The sequence below is a fragment of the Myotis davidii genome, unplaced genomic scaffold (assembly GCF_000327345.1).
Source record: "Myotis davidii unplaced genomic scaffold, ASM32734v1 scaffold904, whole genome shotgun sequence".
Taxonomy (NCBI): domain Eukaryota; kingdom Metazoa; phylum Chordata; class Mammalia; order Chiroptera; family Vespertilionidae; genus Myotis; species Myotis davidii.
Window position 1 is genome coordinate 166,134 of NW_006295888.1, and position 24,156 is coordinate 190,289.

A 24,156-nucleotide genomic window follows, 5' to 3' on the forward strand; every position below is an offset into this window, starting at 1 on the left:
TGAAATCAAGAAAAATATATGCAAAATAATAAAAACAAGAAACCTATCATGACTTTTTGAAAAAGTCTTCATTCTTCCCTCAAATTCTTCCCACTGTATCCTCAGGGAGAGAGGAAGGAGGGGCGAGAGGACTCTCTTGGGGTTCGCCCTATATATCGATCGGCTCCTCACATGATACCTAGGCAAGTAGACAGGCTTTCCCTTGGCCCGCATGGTGGTAATTCTTTGCCGGGGGAAATAAACAAACACAGAGGACAAATAAACGCATGTCAGCCAGTCTCCCGACATGCCAACAGGCCCCGCCCCTTGCCGCTGCCACTTGCAGGGCGGCCTTGTGTGGGGCTCTGCTCCCTGCATGTAGATCTGAGAGACACTTCCCTCTGCCCTTTCTCCATCCATCACGAAGAGTCACGGAAATAATTATGAAGCTGGATAATTATTTCACAGCGTAGAAGGGGCTCTCGCCTTGCCCATTTGCATCTCAGCGCCATTCCTTCCTTCCCGGAATATTCATCAGCCCTGATCACTTGTTTGAAGGCACGGGGTTGGGCGGGGAGACCTTAGGGGTGTGGGCATGTGCCATGTAAAGGAAACCTTTCGGAGAGAGGGTGAGATAATAAATGCCATGCCCGGGGTGGGGAGTGCTGGTGGCACCTTACCTGCCACTCAACACAGAAGGGGAGGGGACCCGAGAGGCACCCACCCGCGGTCACGGCCACCTACTCCAAATTAATAGTCCTCAAGGTGGGAACTGCTCTGTAGCGGGGGTGTGAGAGGAGAGAGGACAGCGTTTTATTGGGGCTCGGGAGTTTCACAGGATGTCTTGCCACCGCGGATATTTTCTCATTCTCACACTAGCCATCATCAGGGGGCGGGGAAGTGGGATATTTAAAAAAATATATTTTTATTGATTTTTTTACAGAGAGGAAGGGAGAGGGACAGAGAGACAGAAACATTGATGAGAGAGAAACATCGATCAGCTGCCTCCTCCACACCCCCCCACCAGGGATGTGCCCACAACCAAGGCACATGCCCTTGACCGGAATCGAACCCGGGACCCTTCAGTCCCCAGGCCAATGCTCTATCCACTGAGTCAAACTGGTCAGGGCTTGCCGTTATCATTTTTGTCTTCACCCAGCTCAGTGGAGGGGTGGGGCGGCCCCTTCATCGGCGAGGACTCTTATTTTTGGAACCTCTTGTCTTGAATGGGGCCCTGTCTCAGGCTTTGTGGCCAGTCCTCGAGGCGAACCCAGACCTGACCTGATAGGAAGCGAGGCCTCCCTCCCTTTTGAAAATCTTTAAAAAAATGTGCAATTGCTGCAGAAATCTGGCATGAGATCCAAGACTCAAGGCGGGCTGTCCTCCTCACTCCGCATGTACTAGGGCCGCCTGAGGTCCAGGGTTTCTACCTTGGGGCTTCCTCCAGGTCTGAGGTTCAGGACCACGAAACATGGATAGCAGCCACAGTGACGGGGTGTTGGCCTTAGGGGCTGCCTTCTGGGTCATGACCTGAGGCAAATTGTGGATAAGGCACTAGTATGCTTATAATGTTGCTTATAATGTTGTCATGTTTTCACCTGGGTCCTCTCTTTATCTTCAAATTTTTTTTTGTAAATACATTTTTATTGATTTCAGAGAGGAAGGGAGGAGGAGAGAGATAGAAACATCAATGATGAGAGAGAATCATGGACCGGCTGCCTCCTGCACGTCCCACATTGGGGATCGAGCCCATAACCCAGGCATGTGCCCTGACCCGGAACTGAACCGTGACCTCTTGGTTCACAGTTCAGTGTTCAACCTCTGAGCCACACCAGTCGGGCTGATCCACCCCTTTTTAAAAAATATATATTTTTATTGATTTCAGAGAGGAAGGGAGATGGAGAGAGAGATAGAAACATCAATGATGAGAGAGAATCATTGATCAGCTGCCTCCTGCACCCCCACACTGGGGATCGAGCCCCAACCCGGGCACATGCCCTCAGGTGGAATCAAACCTGGGACCCTTTAGTCCACAGGCCAACGCTCTATCCACTGAGCCAAACAAGCTAGGAATGGATCCATGCTTATTAACTATTTGTGCAAAGCCAATTTTGAACCAAGACAACCAATCTTTAGATCCATGCTCTTAACCACAGCAATGCGCTGCCTAAGAGAATGGCCAGAAGTCTGAGACAGATACAGTTGGCCTCAAGTAGACATAAATATTTTCAGAGACAGCAAGTCTGACACATTCCTAACAGGATGACTAAGATCAAATGGATCCCCTTAATGATGAAATATACCATGGATGGTATTCTTTTAATAAAAAAGATATTTTTATTGATTTCAGAGAGGAAGGGGGCGGAAGAGAGAGATAGAAACATCAATGATGAAAGAAGATCACTGATCAGCTGCTTCCTGGAGATTGAGCCAGCAACCCGGGCATGTGTCCTTGCCCGGAATCGAACCTGTGACCCTTCAGTCTGCAGGCCGACGCTCTATCCCCTGAGCCAAACCAGCGAGGGCCGTGAATGGTATTCTTCCCCCTTGATTTTGATGAATGAGGGAGCTGAGGCTCAGAGACATTCAGAGCCGGCCTCCGCTCTCCCAGCTATTTAGCAGGATGCTGAAGGCCAGGGCCCTGCCGTCTAGCCAGTGGCCCCAGCTCGCTGGAGACATCTGCAAATTAAGAGCCATCACACCAGAGACAGACCAAGCGTCAGGACTCTTCATCCTGAACCCTTTCTGCTACTCTCACGCTTCCCTGCTTTGCAGAAAAAAACGATCGCTTGTCTGAGCCAACTGATTGTGTCTTCTGAAAGAAATCGAAAATAGTGTCATTTTTGATCATCAGAGGGAAGGCAGGGGAGGGTGGGTGGGAAGGAAGAGATCAGCCAATGAACTTGTATGCATATGTGCCTATGCATCTATGCATAACCTGTGGACACAGACAATGGGTTGGTGAAGCGCTGGGGGGTGGGGAGAGGGCATGGAAGCCAGCTGGATGAGGTTTATGGGGGGAAAGGAGGATCTATGGAATATGTTCAATGATAAAGTCAACTCTATCTGTCTAAGACTTCCTGTTGAAGTATTTTTATCAATAAAGAAAAAAAAAGTGTAAGACCCCATACCTATGTGTTTCAAAGGAGCACATATATGGCGGTAAAGAGTTAAACAACAATTAAAAAAAGCATGAATTAAAAAAAAAAGATCCGACCATCCATATAGGGCCTTCTCATTGATATCAGTTGCAACCCGTCTAAAGCCTGACCTCATTACAAGAGTTTAATTGCATTGTTACACAGTCTCTCTTCTTCTCTCTGGCCTCTTCCTCTTTATGACAGCTTCAGAAAGGGATTTCAGCTCAAGGTCAAAGGAAATTAATTACTGCTTTCTTAATCTGGGCTCATCTACATTTAGAAAACTTTGGGCTTTCTACCAACGTCTCCTAGTCGCCTGTTCCTACAGACCCAAACTTATACAAGTGACACCTCAGACCTTCGCAAAAAAAAAAAAAAAAAAAAAATCCACAAAAGCCCTCAAACAGCACATATTTAATAAGTGTGGGTCAAGTCCCCAGAATGCACCAGGGGCAGAAGAGAAATTCCTGCCATTTAGCAAAGATAGCAATGCTTTGAAAGTTGAGAATTATCTTACACGGAAAATCGCGTCCCATAATTACACCGAAGGTTATTCCTGGGATGTTAATAATATTCATCTAGCCTGACTGGCGTGGCTCAGTGGTTGAGCATCAACTTATGAACCAGGAGGTCATGGTTCGATTCCCGGTCAGGGCACATGTCCAGGTTGTGGGCTCAATCCCCAGTAGGGGGCATGGAGGAGGCAGCTGATCCATGATTGTCTCCCATCATTGATGTTTCTATCTCTCTCTCCCTCTCCCTTCTTCTCTGAAATCAATACAAATATGTTTTTAAAAATAATATTGATCTAGTAATGCAATAAGAAGAAGGGTCTAAGACAGGGGTGGGCAAACTTTTTGAGTCGAGGGTCACAATGGGTTCTTAAACTGAACCAGAGGGCCGGAACAAAAGCATGGATGGAGTGTTTGTGTGAACTAATATAAATTCAAAGTAAACATCATTACATAAAAGGGTACGGTCTTCTTTTTTTTTTTTTAGTTTTATTCATTTCAAACGGGCCGGATCCGGCCCACAGGCCATAGTTTGCCCACGGCTGGTCTAAGAGTAAAGAACCATAGCGTGGCTAGTGATGGGAATAGAAGGATGTAGCTGCAGATTTAAACCTGGCTTTCTGGGCAGCATCTCTGTCTGTTGTTGGCTTACGCACCAGGAGGAACTGATTGTTTTCATTCCTGCATTAACTTTCTAAAATGCCCCTTCCTTTCCTTTCTCATGTCCTTGTTTGCCAGGGAGACGCCAAATCCCCAAACACACACACCTGCCCCAATGACCAAAGCTCAATTGATAATGTCATTCGGAACAACCAGGAATGATGGTGTGGCCCTCGGGGAAGGTGCCTGACCTGGGGAGCGGTGCAGCCAACTGCACATGTAAAGGCAGAGTGATAGCCAGGCTGGAGGAAAGCAGGTAACAGTCATGAGGCGATCATTGCATTGGCAGAAGCAACAGAATCTTCTATTTGATTCTCAACTTGATCAATACCTTGAAGTAGATGGGAGAAAGTGTGGGGATGACGCGGGAGGGTGCAAAGGAATCATTTAAATCTTTGAAAATCTGGAGCGGTTACTATGGATCAATGAACTTCAAGGCTGATTTGCCTGGAATAGAGACGCAAATTCTGTAGCACCACCCCTGGTCCCTGTCCCACCCTTTGCTGGTCTCCCCATGCCAAGGCTGTCTTAAGCACCTGGATGCCAGCCCCTTTGAAGCCGCTCTTTCTCATATTCTTAAGCAGCCATTGGCATAGTGGTGCTAAGCTAATGCATGGGCAGGAAGTCCCAGTCCAGCCTTAATTCTCACAAATTTGAAGTCAGTTATAAACCACGCTAAACTACCAGCCTAAACTCAATACCTTAAGATTCTCATCTGTGGGAGAACCCAAATATGAAACAAGATTGATTGATTTGGAAGTTGAGTTTTATGGTGATACATGAAGAATTCTTCTTCTTCTTATTTTTTTTTTGGCAAAAAAATATCAGTTTCTACAATGAAATGAGGAGATTCCGAACTAGGATAATTTTTTCTTTAACGAATAAATTAAATTTTGGATAAAGACTTACTCTGGGACGATTCTTGTTAGCCAGGCCGATGACCGTGGAATCATTTTATCTCGGCTGTTATCGCTATTGTTGCTGTTATTAACCCCTTACTGTTACTAAATCTGTACTCGATAAGGAATCTGAACCCCAGAGAGGTCACCCCCTCAAGGCCACGCCTCCAGTAAGAGCTAGAGCTGGCTCCATGAAGGTAGCTCACCTGTTCTCTCTGATGGAACCTTTCTGTGTCTCATGTTGTAGGAAGTTGAACTCGGGACAAAGGGCACAGTGGCCTGGAGACCACTCAGGAAAGTTCCCATTTATGAACCACAATGTTGATGCCTTAGGATAAGGTTATTAGAGTGTTAAAAGCGGAGTAAAACTGTAAAGCAGACGCTTCCTGGACCTGATAGAAAACAAAACCCAATCATCAGAAATATGTTAAACACACTGGAGAGCAAGTTCAAGTCTTTGAGTTGTGGTTGCTTAGATGGATGTCCTTGCAACTCTTCTATTTTTTGAGTTTTAAAGTAATAATCAAAAGCTTGGCCCGGCCGGTGTGGCTCAGTGGTTGTGCGTTGACCTAGGAACCAGGAGGTCGTGGTTCGATTCCCTGTCAGGGCACATGCCTGGGTTATGGGCTCGACCCCTAGTGCGGGCCGTGCGGGAGGCAGCCGATCAATGATTCTCTCTCATCATTAATGCCTCTCTCTCTTGCTCCCTCTCCCTTCCTCTCTGAAGTAAATAAAAATATATTATATTAAAACAAAACAAACAAACAAACAAAAAAGAATCCTTGTACAGGTTACATTGAGCAGTTGCACAGGGATAATGAAGGAGAAGGAAATAAGGTCGAAAGGAAAGGGAAGAATAGACAGTTCAAACCTAGAGAAGTATTCGTCCCATAATCCTCTTATTGCATTTTCCCAAACACTACTCAACTCCCTCCGCCACACACCCCCGGCTAGCTGGGGTCATTGCCAATAGCTACCTGGTTGCCCAGGCCCCTGTGCTCTCTTCTCTCTCTCTTTATAAAAAAAAAATATATTTTATTGAATTTTTACAGAGAAGAACGGAGAGGGATAGAGTTAGAAATATCGATGAGAGAGAAACATCGATCGGCTGCCTCCTGCACACTCCCTACTGGGGCTGTGCCCGCAACCAAGGTACATGCCCTTGACCGGAATCGAACCCGGGACCCTTCAGTCCACAGGCTGACCACAGGCCAACGTGCTATCCACTGAGCCAAACCTGTCAGGGCTGTGTTCTCTTCTCCTGAAGCCCGAATCACAATGTATCATCCTTTCCCCTTGCCTGAAGTCACCACCCATCGGGAGCCACTCCATGACAGCTAGTGTCTCCATCTTCAGGGCTTTGGGGACTGGTCATAGCAGACGGGGTCTTTCGGCTGGAATGCAAATAGCAGAAGCTCTGATTTGTAGATCTGCCACGAAAGACATTCTTTGGGTGCCAAGCAGACTGAACCGAGGTCCCGAGGTGAGAAAAAATATCTGATATTTAGAGAATAAAGGGCAGCCCTGCTCAGAGGCCGAGCCTGGAGAGCAGACGGAGAAACGAGGGGGTCTTCGAAGTGGTTGACTCAAAAGGCGTGGGAAACCACACTGAGAGCCATTTGCGACATCTCTGGGAGGCAGGTTTCAAATGCCTGGCACATAGTAGGCGCTCAACTAATACTTGTTGACACAATGCGCGCGTTGCACAGGGCAAAAAGATGAAGTGATTTCAGGACATCGCAAACTGCCTAGCAATGGATTAGGGTGAGGCCACATAGTAAACATGGAGATAGAACGTGCTCAATCCGAGACCTGATGCCACGCCTTGCTTTCTGGGAGTGGCCAGAGATGACCTTGGGCCCTGGCAGAGTGTTTCCGTTTCTTTATTTTTTCTAAATTTTTTATTTTTGTTAATCCTCACCCGAGGATATTTTCCCATTGGTTTTTAGGGAGAGTGGAAGAGAGAGGGAAAGACAGAGAGTAACATCGATGTGAGAGAAACACATCAATTGGTTGCCTCCTGCACGTGCCCCGACCAGGGCCCGGTCCGGGGAGGAGCCTGCAACCGAGGTACGTGCCCTTGACCGGAATCGAACCCGGGACCCTTTGGTCTGAAGGCCTATGCTCTATCCACTGAGCTACACTGGCCAGGGCCAGAGTGCTATCTTATATCTAGCCTATATCCACCGACATGAACTGTTTTCCTTGGGACCGTGCGGGGTCTTTCCTTGTTTAAGACAACAATGAGAAGTACAAGCCCAGCACCTTAGAAGTATCCACATATCGCCCTGGCTGGTTGGGCTCCGTGGATAGAGCATCGGCCTGCGGACTGAAGGGGCCCGGGTTCGATTCCAGACCAGGGCACATGCCTGGGTTGCGGGCTCCATTCCCCAGTAGGGGATGTCCAGGAGGCAGCTGATCAACGAATCTCTCTCATCATTGATGTTTCCCTCTCTCTCCCTCTCCCTTCTTCTCTGAAATCAATAAAAATATATTTTTTTTAAAAAGAAGTAGCCACATATCCATAAATGCCTAGCAACTACAGGGATTATCTTTATTCAGAAGAAGCGGGCATTTTGAAGGCTCAGAAATATATATATATAAATTGGGTTCTGAAATGGTCATTTTTTTTCCCCTCCCCTCAGCTACACCATTATAGCGATCAGCCAAGCTTCGGGAAGGTAAACACTTTTGGAAAATAAGTGGAAATTTGCTGCAAATCAGTCCCTTTTGTGCATGGCCGCGGGAGCATGTTGAAATGTTTGGACACTAATACCCATTCATTTTCTTGGCTCCATAAATAAAAGCCGGCCGCTCCATGGCGGCCGCCAAATGGCATTCTTTGGGGCCCAGCGGGGGCCCCCTTCTTATTACCGCCACGGGGGGCCGGACAGGCCCAAAATAGCAAGACAACTAAATCAAGACATTTTCAATGTCGGACAAAATGACTGTGTTTTAGAAAGAACCCAGAGGTTGGGAGAAATTGGACAGCTTTTGTGCTCCGTGTAATACCTTTGTTAAAAGAGTTCAGACGGGAAAAGGGAATCTTTCAGAGAGGTATCAGCATACTTGTGAATATCATTTAAAATCTCGGGAGAGCTTATGGAACCGCAGATTGGATGGAGTCATGGGGGCTGGGGGGGAGGCGGGATTTGGGCTGGAGCGGAGTTGCATTTGGGGACCCCAGCCCAGGGCCAGCACGTGGGCCCGCGGAAGAATTGGGGGTGGCCTCATGGTGCGTGGGGGGTTCGCAGGGCGGAGGGACTTCAAAAGGAGGTCAGGGAGGCCTTTGAAAGAACCCGGGCAGCTGTTCGGCCTGCGAACCTTTCTCAAATTAAGATTTTTTTTTTATTCCTTCCTGAGCGTGTCTTGGCCATTACCGTTCCTTTTATCCAGGAGAAAAATTAGCAAAGGTATTTTTGAAGAGCCCCAGAGGCATGCCAATCGCTGGGCTGAGATGCAGGAAGGAGTGTGCAGAAGATAATGTAGAATTTTCTTCCCCTTACTGCATTCCCTCCCCCACTAGCCCCCAGAAGGAAGCACTGTTCACCCATTTTGAATAAGCAATTAATTCCTTTTTTAAAATCCTCACACAAGCATATTTTTTTAAATTGCTTTTAAAAAATATTTATTTATTTATATATTTTTATTGATTTCAGAGAGGAAGGGAGAGGGAGAGAGAAATAGAAACATCAATGATGAGAGAGATTCATGGATTGGCTGCCTGGAGTCTGCAACCCGGCCATGTGCCCCTGGCCGGAATCGAACCCAGGACCCTTCAGTCTGCAGGCCGACGCTCTATCCACTGAGCCACACCAGCTGGGGCAAGTAGAGAAATTTTTAGGGGATTGTAAAAGCCAAGTGTGCAGGTGGGCCACGCCCAGCTGAGTGGCACTGCCCCACTGTCTTGTCACTCTAGGCTCCTGTCCCTGGTTTTATCTGCTCCTGGCCAACCTGGCTAGTTAGCTGCACGTATGGACAGGCAACAGGGAGAGACATACTAAGCCCGGCCGGTGGGGCTCAGTGGTTGAGCATCGGCTTATGAACCAGGAAGTTACGTTTCAATTCCCGGTCAGGGCACAGGCCCGGGTTGTGGGCTCGATCCCCAGTGTGGGGCCTGCAGGAGGCAGCTGATCAGTGATTTTCTCTCATCACTGATGTTTCTCTCTCTCTCTCCCTCTTTCTCTCTGAAATCAATAAAAATATATTTTAAAAAGACATACTAACAAGGATTGCGGAAGCGAACAAATAGCAATGCTTCATTTAGACCAGGGGGTCCCCACGTGGGGCTCACGCCCACAGGGGGACAATGTGATGTTTAAGGGGGGGGCAATTTGAGAGTGAGTTATTAACAGCGATTTTTTTGCATTTCTTCCGGTTCTAGGGGTCTCCTAGACAGTCTCTAAATATATATTGTGACATCTGTACACATTTCAGTTCTCTATTCTACGTTTTGAAACTTTATTTGCTATTTTTTCCTATCACTTCCTATTATTATTATTTTAAACAATTTCGTAGTGATTTCTTCCTCAGTCCTTCCACTGTCCTTTCGTCCTTTTATTTTCCTCTCTCATGGATGCCCTGTCCTTTGGAAGCTTGTTTAGACCAAGTTCACGGCCTTTGAGGCTTCCTCCACGTGACTAGGAGCTCAGTTTTTGAATAATAAGAATTACAAGTGGCGGGGGCGGGGGGAGGGCCTCAGGATGTTAGACATGCTTAGGTGGGGCATGGCCACAGGAAGGCTGCGGACCACTGCTGTAGACCAAGCACAGTGACCCTGACACACCGGATCGCCTCGCAAAGATCTCGACAAACCTGCCCTGGGACGCGTTTGCTGGTGGCACCGATAAGGCTGACCCGACAAGACGGAGGCCAAATCGCAGAGCGGGATGCACTGTGTAGCTAAGCCGATGCCCCGGCTCTGGAATAACCGGGCAGGCGGTCACGGGGCTGCTTTCTCAAAGGGTCCCCTACAAAGTGCAGGCCAGCCCTTTCCCGTGCATGTGGGCCGGTACCCCGGGAGCTCGAGACAATCAGAAAATAATGACATCAACATGACCGCGCTTAAGCCCCTCGTGGGCTGCGGGCTCCCGGCTGTGTGGCCTGGGACAACAGAGGGAGAATAAAGACATAAAGATGCCTGCTCGGTGGCCCCGGCTCTGATCAGCAGGGCGGTGAGACCCAGGGAAGGTGTGACACAGCCGCACTTCCACGGGCACCAGGTTAATCTCTCAACAACGGGAGGAGACTCGCGACAGGCAACGGCAAGGCGGCCCTGGCCGGGGACAGAGGGGACCAGTGACAACCGCTCGGTGTTTAACCCTTTGCTAATAGAGACCACGTTGCCTCCCCATCGGCTGGCTTCATTTTCTCGGGTCGGGTGGGCAGGGAGCCCGAACACCAGCCAATGGACATCCTCTCTGATATTCCAATTCCTAGGGACTGCTGAGACTCACGGCTGAGGGAGGGAGGGGGGAAAACTCGAACCGTATAGATTGAAAGCGACAGGCCTGTCTTAAAAGAAACACTGATGGAATTTATTCCGGCCCGGGATCTTTGGAAAGCGGCTTAAGCTCTCTGCTTTTCGCTTCCTTGCTCGGAGAACAGGTTAGAATGCAGAGGGCTGGGACTGAAGGAGGCCGCACGCACGGATACACACCGAGAAATTTCTTTTACAAACGCAGGGAGCTGTCTGCGTGCTATTTATTACAGGAAACACAAATGGCTGCTTGCACACGCATATAGGTGATTGTGTGTGTGTGCGTGTGTGTGTATGTGCACAGGAGGGAAGTCATGGGCGTAGGCAGCGAAGAAATACGTGAACTAAAATCTTGCAAGAAAGCGGTGAATAGAACTGGAATTTCTCAGGTGCCAGGAATGAGTTTTTTGCACGTTTTTCTGTTTCCTTGTTTTGTATTTGTTTTATGATTTCCTGCCCCATCTCTTTCTACCTAACATTTTTTTTTTACTTCCCTGATAAAATATGCAGGCAAAGACATTTGAAAATTTAAAATATACGAATTTATTGATTTCAGAGAGGAAGGGAGAGGGAGAGAGAGAGAAACATCAATGATGAGAGAGAACCATTGATGGGCTGCATCCTGTACGCCCCACATTGGGGATCGAGCCTGAAACCCGGGCATGTGCCCTTGACCAACTGAGAGTTGAACTGTGACCTCCTGGTTCCTAGGTCGATGCTTAACCACTGAGCAATGCCCACTGGGCAAGCAAAGTACTTTTACATCCCAACCCAGTTCTGTCATTTTTCATGAATTCCTTCTGAACAAAAACACAGATTTCTTTTTTGTTGGGGATTTTTCACATTTTGGTTGCATCTTGCAAAACCCCCTGTACCAAGGCCAGTTCGCTAGTAAAATTAAATTACACGCGCATTCAGCATTTGGCAAGTTTACTCAAGATGGAAGTTAGCTGCACGCCGTGAGAGTTTTGAAAACTCCAAAGCAAGAAGAATCGAACCCAGGAATCACAAGAGTCAACACAATAGGAAAGTAACCTAGAAAGAATACCTCTTGCTTTGAACCAAAAAAATCAGGGCTCATCTGTTTGGATGGTTTCCATTAAAGCATCTGATAATAGATGGAAATGTCTCAGGTTAGATCAAAGGGAGGGAAAAGTGGGTAGAAAAACTAGGATGTGGAGAATGAGATATAAAATTACTGCTTTTGGAGGCTGACAGGCAAACACATAAAAATTCTAGGTTTGTTAAAATTATAATGTGAAGCAGGAAAGATTAACCTTTAGACTATTCGCCTGAAGCTTTAAGAAGGGACAACACATTGGAACGAAATGGTAGAAACATCCCCCCTTAATAAACAGTGACCTGGCCCTGACTGGTTTGGCTCAGTGGATAGAGTGTTGGCTTGTGGACTGAATGGTCCTGGGTTAGATTCCGGTCAAGGGCACATACCTGGGTTGCAGGCTCAATCCCCAGTGTCGGGTGTGCAGGAGGCAGCCAATCAATGATTCTCTCTCATCATGGATGTCTCTCTCTCCCTTTCCCTTCCTCTCTGAAGTGAATAAAAATATATTTAAAAAAAAAAACCCAAAACAGAAAAATAAATAAAATAAATAGTGACCTGGTGACAGTATAAAAAACCCCCAAAGGTCCGATTTCTGCAATCTTTGGCCAAATCTATTAGAGAAAACACTGACATTGGTAACCACAGAATCAATGTTTTGGGGGAGAAATCTAAGGTTCAACACAGGTTAGCTCTAATCCAGGATTAGTCGATGAATGAATTATCATATGACTTGAGAGAAATCTATGTTATTTCATGTGGAACCGTCACTCCACAGACGTCCCATGAGGACCTTCCATCCCACAGGACAGTCACCCCGAATTCGCACACATTTTGTATGACGAAGAACATAACACGAATCTCGTATGTTAACACATCCTTTCCCGGCTCTCTCCTGGCTCCTTCCCCACGGTTTTCATTTGCCAATGTGCTTCCTACGTCCGGTGGAGCCCAGCAATACCCGAGCCGGGCAAATAAGTCAGTTTTGGAAATACACAGGTGGGAAATTCACACAAAACAACAAGGTGGTGTTGAGAAAGAGGGAGGCCTCATGGCATCCAGAGAAGCATGTGGGGTCCTGGTTAGCATGCTGAACTCACTCCAAGCCATCCTGGCCTGGAAACTTCCCAAATATGGTTCATCCCGAAGCCAGCGGTGGAACATACATCACAAGCTACCAGCTTTCAAGTCTGAGTGGGAGGAGGGGATTAATACCCAACACTGCTGGCAGCCACGCATCCCGTGGGATTCATTCTGATTCCAGATGCAAACTTAAAACGTTATCTGAGGTTTTGTTGCCATTCATTGCTTCTTCCCTTGGATACTTATTAAAAGGGAGGTCTGTGGTCAGGGTCTGCATGCGAGGAACCAAAGAAATGTGATCACTCTATCTGCTGATACCTAAGTGGTAGGAGTTCTGCGTCGTTAACTAAACAAAGAGGTGGGATTAGAAAGTGGATCACAAGGGAATCAACATTTATTGAGCCTCTCTACTATGTTTTAGAAACGTTATGTTTATTATCTATGAGCCTCACAGCAGTATGTATTTATTTTAAATATATTTTTTATTGATGTCAGAGATGAAGGGAGAGGAGGGAGGGAGGGAGGGAGGGAGGGAGAGAGAGAGAGAGAGAGAGAGAGAGAGAGAGGCATCAATGATGAGAGAGGATCATGGACCACCTGCCTCCTGCACACCCTTTACTGAGGATTGAGCCCGCACCCCAGGCATGTGCCCTGACTGGGAATCAAACCGTGACCTCATTCATAGGTCGATGCTCAACCACTGAGCGATGCTGGCCGGGTGTCACAGTGGTATTTACATCTGGGCACTGGCATCCCATTTAGAGATGCAGAAGCAGACACTTATAAAAGTGAGGTCACTTCCCGGAGATCAGAACTCTGGTGGGGTGGTTGGCAGCCATATGTCTGACTTAGATTCCTTTTCGCTATTAATGTATTATCTATTAAGAAGTTACTAGGGCCCTAACCAGTTGGCTCAGTGGATAGAGCGTCAGCCTGCAGCCTGGGGGGTCCTGGGTTCGATTCCGGTCAAGGGCATGTACCTTGGTTGCGGGCACATCCCCAGTGGGGAGTGTGCAGGAGGCAGCTGAGCAATGTTTCTCTCTCATCAGTGTTTCTCTTTATCCTTCTCCCTCTCTGTAAAGAATCAATAAAATATGTTTTAAAAAAAGAAGTTACCAGAGTTACTGCTTAGATTTCTAGGAAATGCACACTTTTCTGCTACTAAGATGATCGAGACTTGAGTTTATCTTCCTAACTGGACCGACGGACTTTCTATACTCCGAAGCTTCCTTCCATTGCCATTGTCTTACACTGGTAAACTTGTGTCCCCCGGAACATCAATAATGCCTCCCCTGAAACGCATTTCTAGAGTTAGGACCAAAATAAAGGCTCAGAGAGCTTCTCAAAGGCCAGCGAATTGGACCTCAAATAAAGCATCTTGTCTAGCGTCCCCAGAATGACCTACATAGGAGAGCCGAATGCAGATGATAAGAAGTTGAAATACTTCATCCTTCACTTTTCCATGTTGGAAAAACACAACTTTCATCATGTCGAAAAGGAAAAGTAGGAAGAAAAATAAAAAAAACCCCAAAGATACTGTTTTTATTTATTGCTTTGCATTTGAAACCATCATTTTTGCAAAATTTTCTTTTCTTTGGAAGGGAACTTTTTTAAAAAAAATCCTCACTCAAGGATATTTTTTCCATTGATTTTTTTTTTGATTTTTTTTTAGAGAGAGTGGAAGGGAGAGACAGAGAGAAACATCTATGTGAGAGAAACACATTGATTGGTTGCCTCCTGCACATGTCCCTACCAGGGTTCTGGCCGGGGAGGAGCCTGCAGCCCAGGTACGTGCCCTTTTGACGGGAATGGAACCCAGAACCCTCGGGTCTGCAGGCCGACACTCTATCCACTGAGCCACACCAGCCAGGGCTGCAGATGGCTTTTCAGAAGTGCGCACCTATCCATTAGGAATGGCAAGGAGACTCCCAACTTGTGTTTCATTGGCTCCTGGGTAGTAGTGGATGCTAATGACTTTGGAGTGTTTTGTCTTTGACAATAAGCCAGAATCTTGACTATGCAATTGACTGCAACCACATAAATGGCTATTTGGAATTTATCTGAATATATTCCCTCTTGTCTACAAACATGGCTTCCCTGCACTTTCCCCATCCGGTGGGGTGGTTGACATTCTACCCATTTTCAGTGAGCGCATCTGAATGAAACAGCGGAATGTAATATGTTCTGCGTTCGTATCAGCTATTGGCAAAGCCCAGGGATTAAAAGTTAATTCCGTTCTCTTAATTCAGGGGACGTAGAAATGGCATGACTGGTACAGCCAGCTCCTCTTTTTTTTAACTGTCCTTTCCTGCTGCCTTCTCACTCATTCGTGGCGGTTCCCATGCTACCTGCATAGTAAAAGCCTGGAGTTAATTTACGAAGATTTTACACGAGTGCAAATGAAAGAAAGGAAAGTGCTAAACAAGGCAATTAGCACTCTGCGTAGTGCACACCCAAAATAAACGCAGGCAATTTGCAATTTGGCAAATGGCACCCTATCCTGCTCCAACTCATTCATGCCTACGGGGGTGGCACGGTTCATTGGGGGGTGAGGGGTGTTTATATATATTATGCTACTGAGCCCCAGCCCATTCTGTCTTCTAGCCACAGATGCAACACCTCCCGAGGATTAGGAGTGTTTCTTGCAGAAAAAATGCCTAACTATTATGCTTTCAAATAAACTGCCCAAGAAGAATGCCTGTGACTATGGAATCTTGGTGCCTAGCTTTTGAAGATGGGCGTGTGGATGTGTATGTAGGGGATGGCCTGCAAACCTGGAGGCACTGTGGGAGCCTTGTTTGTGGCTCTTAAAGCATGGATCTCACACCCTGACCGGGTAGCTCAGTTGGTTAGAGCGTCGGCCCGATATGCCAAGGTTGTGGGTTCAATCCCCAGTCAGGGCACATACAAGAAACAACCAATGAACATGTAACTAAGTGGAACAACACATTGATGTCTCTCTCTCTCTCTCTCTCTCTCTCCCAAATCAATAAATAAAAATAAAGCATGCATCTCTACTTGAGATCCCTTGGAACTGTTCATTTGAAGTACAACTGACTCTTTTTATTTTTTATATATTTGTATTGCTTTCAGAGAGGAAGGGAGACAGAGAGAGATAGAAACATCAATGATGAGAGAGAGTCATTGATTGGGTGCCTCCTGCATGCCCCCTACTGGGGATTGAGCCCGCAACCCGGGCATGTGCACTTGATTGGAATCAAACCCGGGACGCTGCAATCTGCAGGCCAATGCTCTATCCACTGAGCCAAACCGGCTAGGGCCAACTGACTGTTTCTTAATTGACAGGAAGGTTTTTTCCAAGCCTTTCATGTTTATTCTTGTAAGCCTCTTATTAGTGAACAATAATAGATGTTGTTAATGCAGAATCACAACACTAATCTTTAAGATGTTAGAGTGATGATGGTTAAATGTGTTTCTTATGGCTTTGAACTTGACAAAACAGTTCAAAGACAGAAAGATGGGCCCAACTTGGGAGAATGGGGCCTGAAGCCCGGCCTGTCATTCTTTGGGGTTTACTCTTTATTTTGGGAAGATCAAGTTCACTTTTACATGTTACCATCATCTGGAATTTGGATTTCTGTCGGAAAGGAGATATGACACAGTGACATCTGGGGGAAAATGGACATCCTTGTATTTTTGCTTATTTCTGAGCCTAGAGAATTTCACTCAGTGATTAAAAAAAGAAGAAGAAGAAGAAAAGAAAGAAAGACAAGCCAGGTAAAAGCATTCTTTTGTGCCCTCTAGCTGCTAGAAGCACACACGGAAAATCAAAGCCTCTGATGATTAAATTCACCGAATCTGACTTAGGGGCGGGGGCAGTCACTGAAGTCCTTTTTTCTTTATAAAAGAGATACCTCAATTAATAAAAGTTTACCTCCTTGAATCAATTGGATTTCCATGTTCACAAGACAAGGCATAATTAGGCTGGAACGTAACTTCTCTCACGCAGTGTGACGCACGCATTGTTGGACTACATGCTAATCGATTCCTCAAGGAAGTTGAGGAGATGGGATTGCTGGTTTTAGGAACACCGGGGTGGCTTCTAGAACTGATGACAGGGCTCCGATGCATACGGATGTTTATGAAAATAAAAGTGGGCTGTATATTTCATTTCTAGGTAACCCTCTGTCATTCTTGGCCTGACAATGTCATCAAATCAGTCCGTGAGAAAATATTGACTGTGGGGGTACCGATCCTGATAGCAGCCGGGGTTACCACCCTTTAAATCTAGGCTGTAGCCAGATTTGTTTTTTTTTTTTCAAATCTAGAAACCAGCACCCCACGGGGGGGAATCAATGGCTTACTGATGAGCCTGCACAGGGGAGTCCCCGATGCCCAATTTATTGCACATTTCACTTCCGGGGAGGAACAGTCTCGCAGCCTGGGCCATGCAGGCCGCCAGAGTTGCGAAAAGGCAAGAGAGAAATTGTTTGAAGTTTGCAGAATTACTAGTGTTTTCTTAAAAATCTCTCCAGGCTTTCGAAGAAAATGGTTTTCAAGGGTTGTTCAGTGTGCGGTGGAGAGCCTGGGCGTGCGGGGTGGAGTGGTGAGCTGGGGAGGGGGTTGGGCTGTTTAACGAGTTCAAGGCAAACAATCTGAGGACATTTTCCCCCAGTGAAGTGGACACACGCTCAGAGGGATCCCTGATCGAGGGCAGAGTTCACCCCAAAGCGCTCAGTCTCAACAGATGTCCTCAGAGACCCCGAGTCGCTCTGGTGGCGTGGAGAGATCCAGAAACCTGGCTCCATCCACTTAGGCTGCGGGGTCCAAAGATACAGGTCAGGGGCGCTGGCATCTGAGTCCACAGCCCTGCCCATGTGGCCACTGACAGACAGGAACTAATTAAGGGCTGGTTGCCCTTCTCGGCGAAACCTCAAACATGCACGGTGCTGAATTATTAAAAAGAACACACACACACCAAATACCAAAAAAATGAAAGAAAGAAAGAAAAAAATCCACCCCCCTGCCCGCCCAGCGGTGTGCCGGATGAAAAGGGAAGGAGCCATCAGATCCCACGGAACTGGCTCTCTCGGATGAGAGGGTCCCCAGGTCCCTGGATTCCTTTGTTGTGATGACAATTTTTCTTCCTTGGAAGGAAGGGAGCAGCCAAGTGTGGCGCGCGCGCGAGCAGCCTGTCTTGCGTTACCTTTGTCTGCCGAGCTCAGCTGGGATTTAATTGGTCGGCAATAGGAGGGACGTCTCCTCGGAGGGAAGGAATATTGACTGTTTATGTTGACATGTCACCGTGACAAGAGAGCCTACAGGAAGCAGGAGCGCCCGGCGTGAGAGCCGCCGACACAAAGGCGGCACTGGCGCGGGCGGCATTTAGACGCGGGGACTCAAAAGGGATGAGACGGACAAGGCCCGCGTGTGTGGGAATTTCCAGCCGCTGCTGACAGGTGAAAAAGTCATTATTTCACTGGTCCGACTCCTGCGCGATCCTGCGTTGCCCCTAAGGCAGTGGTTCTCAACCTTCTGGCCCTTTAATACAGTTCCGCATGTGGCGACCCAACCATAAAATTATTTTCGTTGCTACTTCATCACTGTCATGTTGCTAATGTGATGAATCGTCATGTAAATATCTGATCTGCAGGATGGTCTTAGGCGACCCCTGGCGGGCGGCATTTAGACGCGGGGACTCAAAAGGGATGAGACGGACAAGGCCCGCGTGTGTGGGAATTTCCAGCTGCTGCTGACAGGTGAAAAAGTCATCATTTCACTGGTCCGACTCCCGCGCCATCCTGCGTTGCCCCTGAGGCAGTGGTTCTCAACCTTCTGGCCCTTTAATACAGTTCCGCATGTGGCGACCCAACCATAAAATTATTTTCGTTGCTACTTCATAACTGTCATGTTGCTAATGTGATGAATCGTCATGTAAATATCTGATATGCAGGATGGTCTTAGGCGACCCCTGTGAAAGGGGCGTTCGACCGCCTGAGGGGTTGCGACCCACAGGTTGAGAACCGCTGCCCTAAGGTGCCGTGCAGGCCCTGACTCATGTAGAAACGTTCTAATGGAGGCGCCTCCCCTGTCTCTTAAGGAATGATTTTCAGGAAACGGGGCTAACCCCACAGTTAAGAATTCTGTGGATTCTAAGCCTCAGAAAAGGAAAATACAAAGCAAAACACAACAACACAACAACAAAAAAAACCAAAAAACCCCACAAACAAAACAACCAGAAACCAGAAGAGCAACTTTATAAGGTGAGTCCTCTCCTCAAATGCCCAGCTTCTGCATTTTCTCTTCTTTTTTAAAAAAATATTTGTATTGATTTCAGAGGGGAAGAGAGAGGAAGAGAGAGAGACAGAAACATCAATGACGAGAGAGAATCCCTGATCGGCTGCCTCCTGCACGCTTCACACTGGGGATCAAGCCCGCACCTGGACACGTGTCCTGGCTGGAATGGAACCTGGGACCCTTCTGTCCACTGGCCAACGCTCTATCCACTGAGCCACACCGGCCAGGGCCCAGGTTCTGCATTTTTAAACAAACTGGGTGCATGGGGCAGTTTTGGGTCCCGGTAATGAGAGATGTTAGGGGCACCACAAAAGGCACGTAGGGTCTGATCGTTAGGTTTGATGGGTTGAAAACATCACGGTTTAATAACCTGAGAAGTTATTGCGGGCCTGTCTTTGTGATTTGAGGGTGGCCTTGAGCTGAGGGCTGGGGTAGTGGGGGGGGTCTGGCTTTATTCCCCCCCCTTGCACCCCCACCCCCGCAGTGGATTTTGCGTCATTGAGTGAGTAGAATTTTCCATTCTTATATTTCCAAATAATGACCCGCCGGATGAGTAGTATGAGAAAGAGACGGCGAACAGAACATCTAAATGATGCCCACGCGTAGGAAGCGCTCACACTGCCCAGCTTTTAAACCGGGGGGGGGGGGCCTTTCTCTGCCCCCCCCCCCACTTTGGGCTTCATGACTGTTTTTGGCAAATTACTGATAGCCACAATATTGTATTTCTTGCCTCTATATTGTGTACTCGAAGGGGCAGGAAACAAAGACAGAACTGTGTGTCCACTGAGTCACATTCATGGGAAAACGAAGAAGGCGGCGGGAGAAGCCAGATCGACACGAGACTTGAGTTGCTGGGGCCATGAATAGGCGGTTGTGCTCACAGCGTGGCTTTGCTGCTCACGGAGCGGAAGTTCACATACTTGACCTCGACCATCACTGGGACCCCCATCGCCGCGCATTTCTGGGGCAGCGGCTCATTCATTACCTTTTCCTCTGGATCGCTCTCAAACGCAGAAAGTGGTCCCTGTGTTATGGCCCAACCACGCAATGATGTTGTGTGTGTGTGTGTGTGTGTGTTTTAAGCCCAGTCAATAGAAAGATGACTTCTGGAGTCACACCCCGTGTTGCCCTTGAACCCTAACCTGTGACGCTCACCTACCTCGACCCCACAAGCCGTGGCGGCGTCCATCCCGCGAAGAGGGGCTGATGCCTCATTTGCAAGGGCCGGTTCGCCTGGGAAAAGCCCGGCTTCCCGTTCGCATCCGGCGAGATGGAGACGTCTCGGGGCTGCCCCTGACATTTAGGGCACCTACCAGACGAGAAAGGAAGTCATTACAGCCCGGGCTCACCTGCGAAGGAGATGTCAGGAAAGGAGGCAGCGCCATGAAACCCTGTCAAGTCGTGAGGGCCCCGGAAGGTAACCCTGTCATCGCCGATGGGGCCGGGGAACGGGCCGGCCTCCCGTCATCGCTGACACAGGGGAAGCCGCCCGTGGCAAAGGTGTCCCCTGCCGGAAACGTTCAGGTGTTGCTAAATTCATTAATGTGTCACTTTGAGAAGACGTGATGTCACTCCGGTTGTCTGCAGGGATGCAAACGGGCGGCTGTCAACGCGCTATCATCTTAATTCCGTTTGCTCTGCACCTGGTCCCGCCATCTGCAGGGGTTAAGGGCCGTGGCCGTGGCTGCTTAAAAGGTTACTAATATCTGACATATATCATTTTAATCGGCCCTTTTCATCACCACTCCCTCCCACCAAAAAAATAAAATACAATAAAAAGGGTAAATCAACACTCCTTGTGTTGCGTTGCTTGCCTGAGTTTTGCAAATGAGAGGAGTATAGAGGGGCAGGGCTCTATTCTGTTCTTGCATTTGTGTTTATTATTAAAGACAAATGTACTTACTTTTCTTTAAAAGATTATGTGCCTCTGTGGGTGCAGGATACATTCGGGCAGGAATCTGACATTGAAAACTACAGACTCCGGGCAGCTCCCTCCTTCTTTGTTTATGAACATTTTCTTCAAATTTTATTTCAATCATTTGTTTCTTTTTCTTTCTTTCTTTCTTTTTTTAAATGTGAGGGACTTCGTAAGGGGTGTCTTGATAAACGGGATGCAAATGCTTGCCCTGTATTTGACATGACAAAGAATATTCATTTAGCAATTTGTACCAGAAAGGATGGAGGTGGTTATAGTAGAGAAAGCAAAAATATAAAATAGAATACACCGTTTTGTGAATAAAACAAATCACATTTGATAGTGACACATCATCAGAAGATAAAAATTCTTTTTCTAAAGATATGTGTAGGAGATGATGGTTTTAAAGACAGGTCACATCATAACAATTCACTTTTTTTTTTCAATTTCAGATATCAAACTGGTCTAAGCAAATTTCAATTCAATACGAATTATTTTACAAAAGTGAAATCAGCAATTTTCGCATCCTGGTCCAAGGAAATATTTACTGGCTTAATCTGGTTTTCAAAGGAGTTTTTTGCAACGTTTTCCCTAGAACAACACGTTTATAGTCACACTAGAGGCCCAATGCATGAAATTCTGCAAGAGTAGGCCTTCCTTCCAACGAAACAAAAACAAAATAAACAAATAGAAACCAAACCAAACCAAAAATCCCACCACTTTGTATTATTTCCAAAGGAGTGAAGCAGGTAATATGTACCTTTTAAAAAATATTTGTCCTGATTTCAGAGAGGGAGGGAGAGAAAGAGGGAGAGAGTAATATCAATGATGAAAGAATCATTGACTGGCTGCCTCCTGTACCCTCCCCACTGGGGACCCAGCCCACAACCCAGGCGTGTGCCCTTGACCGGAATTGAACCCGGGACCATTCAGTCCACAGGCCGACGTTCTATCCACTGAGCTAAACTGGCTAGGGCCAGGTACTATTGACTATTGAGAGTGCATTCTCTGATCCCTGCTTCTCTCTTCTAAGTCTCCTCTCAGACTTGGTCCAGGCAGGGAGCAGTTCTCTGGAAAGCTGTGGAGTGTAACCAGGGACCCTCACCCCATTTTCTAAAAAAATCCTCACTGAATGGGGGCTCATGGGATCGAATGCAAGTCCTACTTACCCCATACTCTATAATAGTGACCTGTTTCCATTCTTTTTAAAATATATATATATATATATATTGATTTCAGAGAGAGAAGGAGAGAGATAGAAACATCCATGATGAGAGAGAATCATTGATTGGCTGTCCCCTGCACGCCCCATAGTGGGGATGGAGCCTGCAACCCAGGCATGTGCCCTTGACCGGGAATCGAACCGTGACCTCCTAGTTCATAGGTCGATGCTCAACCCCTGAGCCACACCGGCTGGCCCCTTCCCACTCTTATTCATTGGTGGGGGTGACCAGTTTCCGTTTACATGTTTCTATAACGTGCAGCCACTTGGCAGGGTGTTTTCGGGGGAGCAGTGGCGGGAGCCCACAGAAGACCCCGCTGTCCTGATGGCGGAGGAAGCGGGACATTGGGCCCGAGCATGCTCACTGCCAGCCTCAAGCTGTGCCTCTGACCCAGGCTTCGAGGAGGACACTGACATTTAAGAGAACCTCCCCAGCTTCATAAAACGCCTGTGGATGTCTATAAATATTGATCCAAAATGAAGGCCATGAATAATTTATTGTGAAATATACTTTCTTTGTCTTCCCGTCTTTAAAGCGGCTTCGGTTTCTTTTTCACTCTAAAAATGTATGGTTAGACAAGCATCTTTTTCCTCTCTCATTTTAGAGCCTTTTAGTCCTTTTAGAGGAAAAAGTGATATTTTCAAAAGATGTTGGAAGTGGGGGAGAGAGGGTGAGGACCAACAATATACACATTACCAGAATGGAAACACATTGCAGGTGATCTAATTTGGGGGGAAAATATACTTTGAGATTATTTTTAAAAAAGCAGATATAATTTGTTGTTGGAATTTTGTCTCCTCGATGCCTATTCTCCTCTTGCAGAATCATTTAAACACCTCTTGTGTTGACTTGAATAAAAATAGGGATTTTATGTGTTGGGAACTACGGGTTCCATCCCAAAATATTCTCTCGTGTGATGAGAGCAAAATACACAGGTGGCCCGACACCATCCACAGCATGCGTGACACGGGGCGGCCGGTCTGGGAGGCGTGGTCAATATCCCCACAGCTCACAGGGAGGCAGGCTTTGATGGATCCCAATTCTGGGTCCTTTTTGGAACATCTGTCAATATCTTCACACGGGGTCAAAGTGTCTTTCTCTCTCTCCCCTTCTCTCTCTGCACCCCTAGACAGGGATTTGTGGACGTAAATGCCTCACTTTGATTTCTTGGACAAGATTTGCAGGAGGGGAGCCCTTGGTTGTGAGTTCTCTAGGCTTTTCTTAGCCTCTAAATCTGTTCAGATCAAAGGATTTTATTGTTGTTGTTGTTCTGTTTCCTCCATGTTGAGCTTGCCATCTCAGATTCTAATGCGTTCCTTCTTCTCTCACCTAGTCCATAGCAGCAGCCTCTTAACCATTCTGTAATATTCCCCCCAATATATACTGTGGGGAGAGCTATCGCCCTGAAATGGGTATCTACGGGGGAGTGTGGGGGGGTTGACCCTGAAAAGCATTTGGTGACATATTTGATAAATGACTAGATTTTAGAAATGAGTATGGCATGCCTACAAGATATGCAGTGGGGTCATATGACAGAAGGGACCCCTGGGGGGAAGCTACCCTATTCCCTGAATAACGTTCATGGCAGCATGCTTAGCTGTCTCTGTCCATGCTATTAAATCTTGGCCATACATCTGTTTTTTTTTAATTCTCACCCGAGGATATTTTTCCATGGATTTTCACAAAGAGGGGAAGAGAGGGGGAAAGACAGAGAAAAATCCATGCGTGAGAAACACGTCGATCGGTTGCCTCCTGCACGCACCCCGACCAGGGTCCAGGCTGGGGAGGAGCCTGCAACCGAGGTACGTGCCCTTGATCGGAATTGAACACGGGACCCTTCAGTCAGCAGGCCGACGCTCTATCCACTGAGCCAAACCAGCCAGGGCTTGGCCATAAATTTGGAGGTGACTACTTGAAGGGGTGATGGGTACGTCAGACAAAATTGTGT

General features: G+C 47.1%; 1 long non-coding RNA gene across 1 annotated transcript in view; it reads right to left on the minus strand.

The window, feature by feature from the left end:
* LOC102761517 overlaps positions 1-24,156 on the minus strand; it is a 54,807-nt gene that overhangs the window by 24,425 nt on the left and 6,226 nt on the right. The window contains exons 2-3 of the long non-coding RNA XR_436029.2: positions 20,974-21,196; positions 20,230-20,379 (exon numbers count right to left, since the gene is read on the minus strand). This is a non-coding gene — a long non-coding RNA (uncharacterized LOC102761517). The remainder of the gene's footprint in view (positions 1-20,229; positions 20,380-20,973; positions 21,197-24,156) is intronic.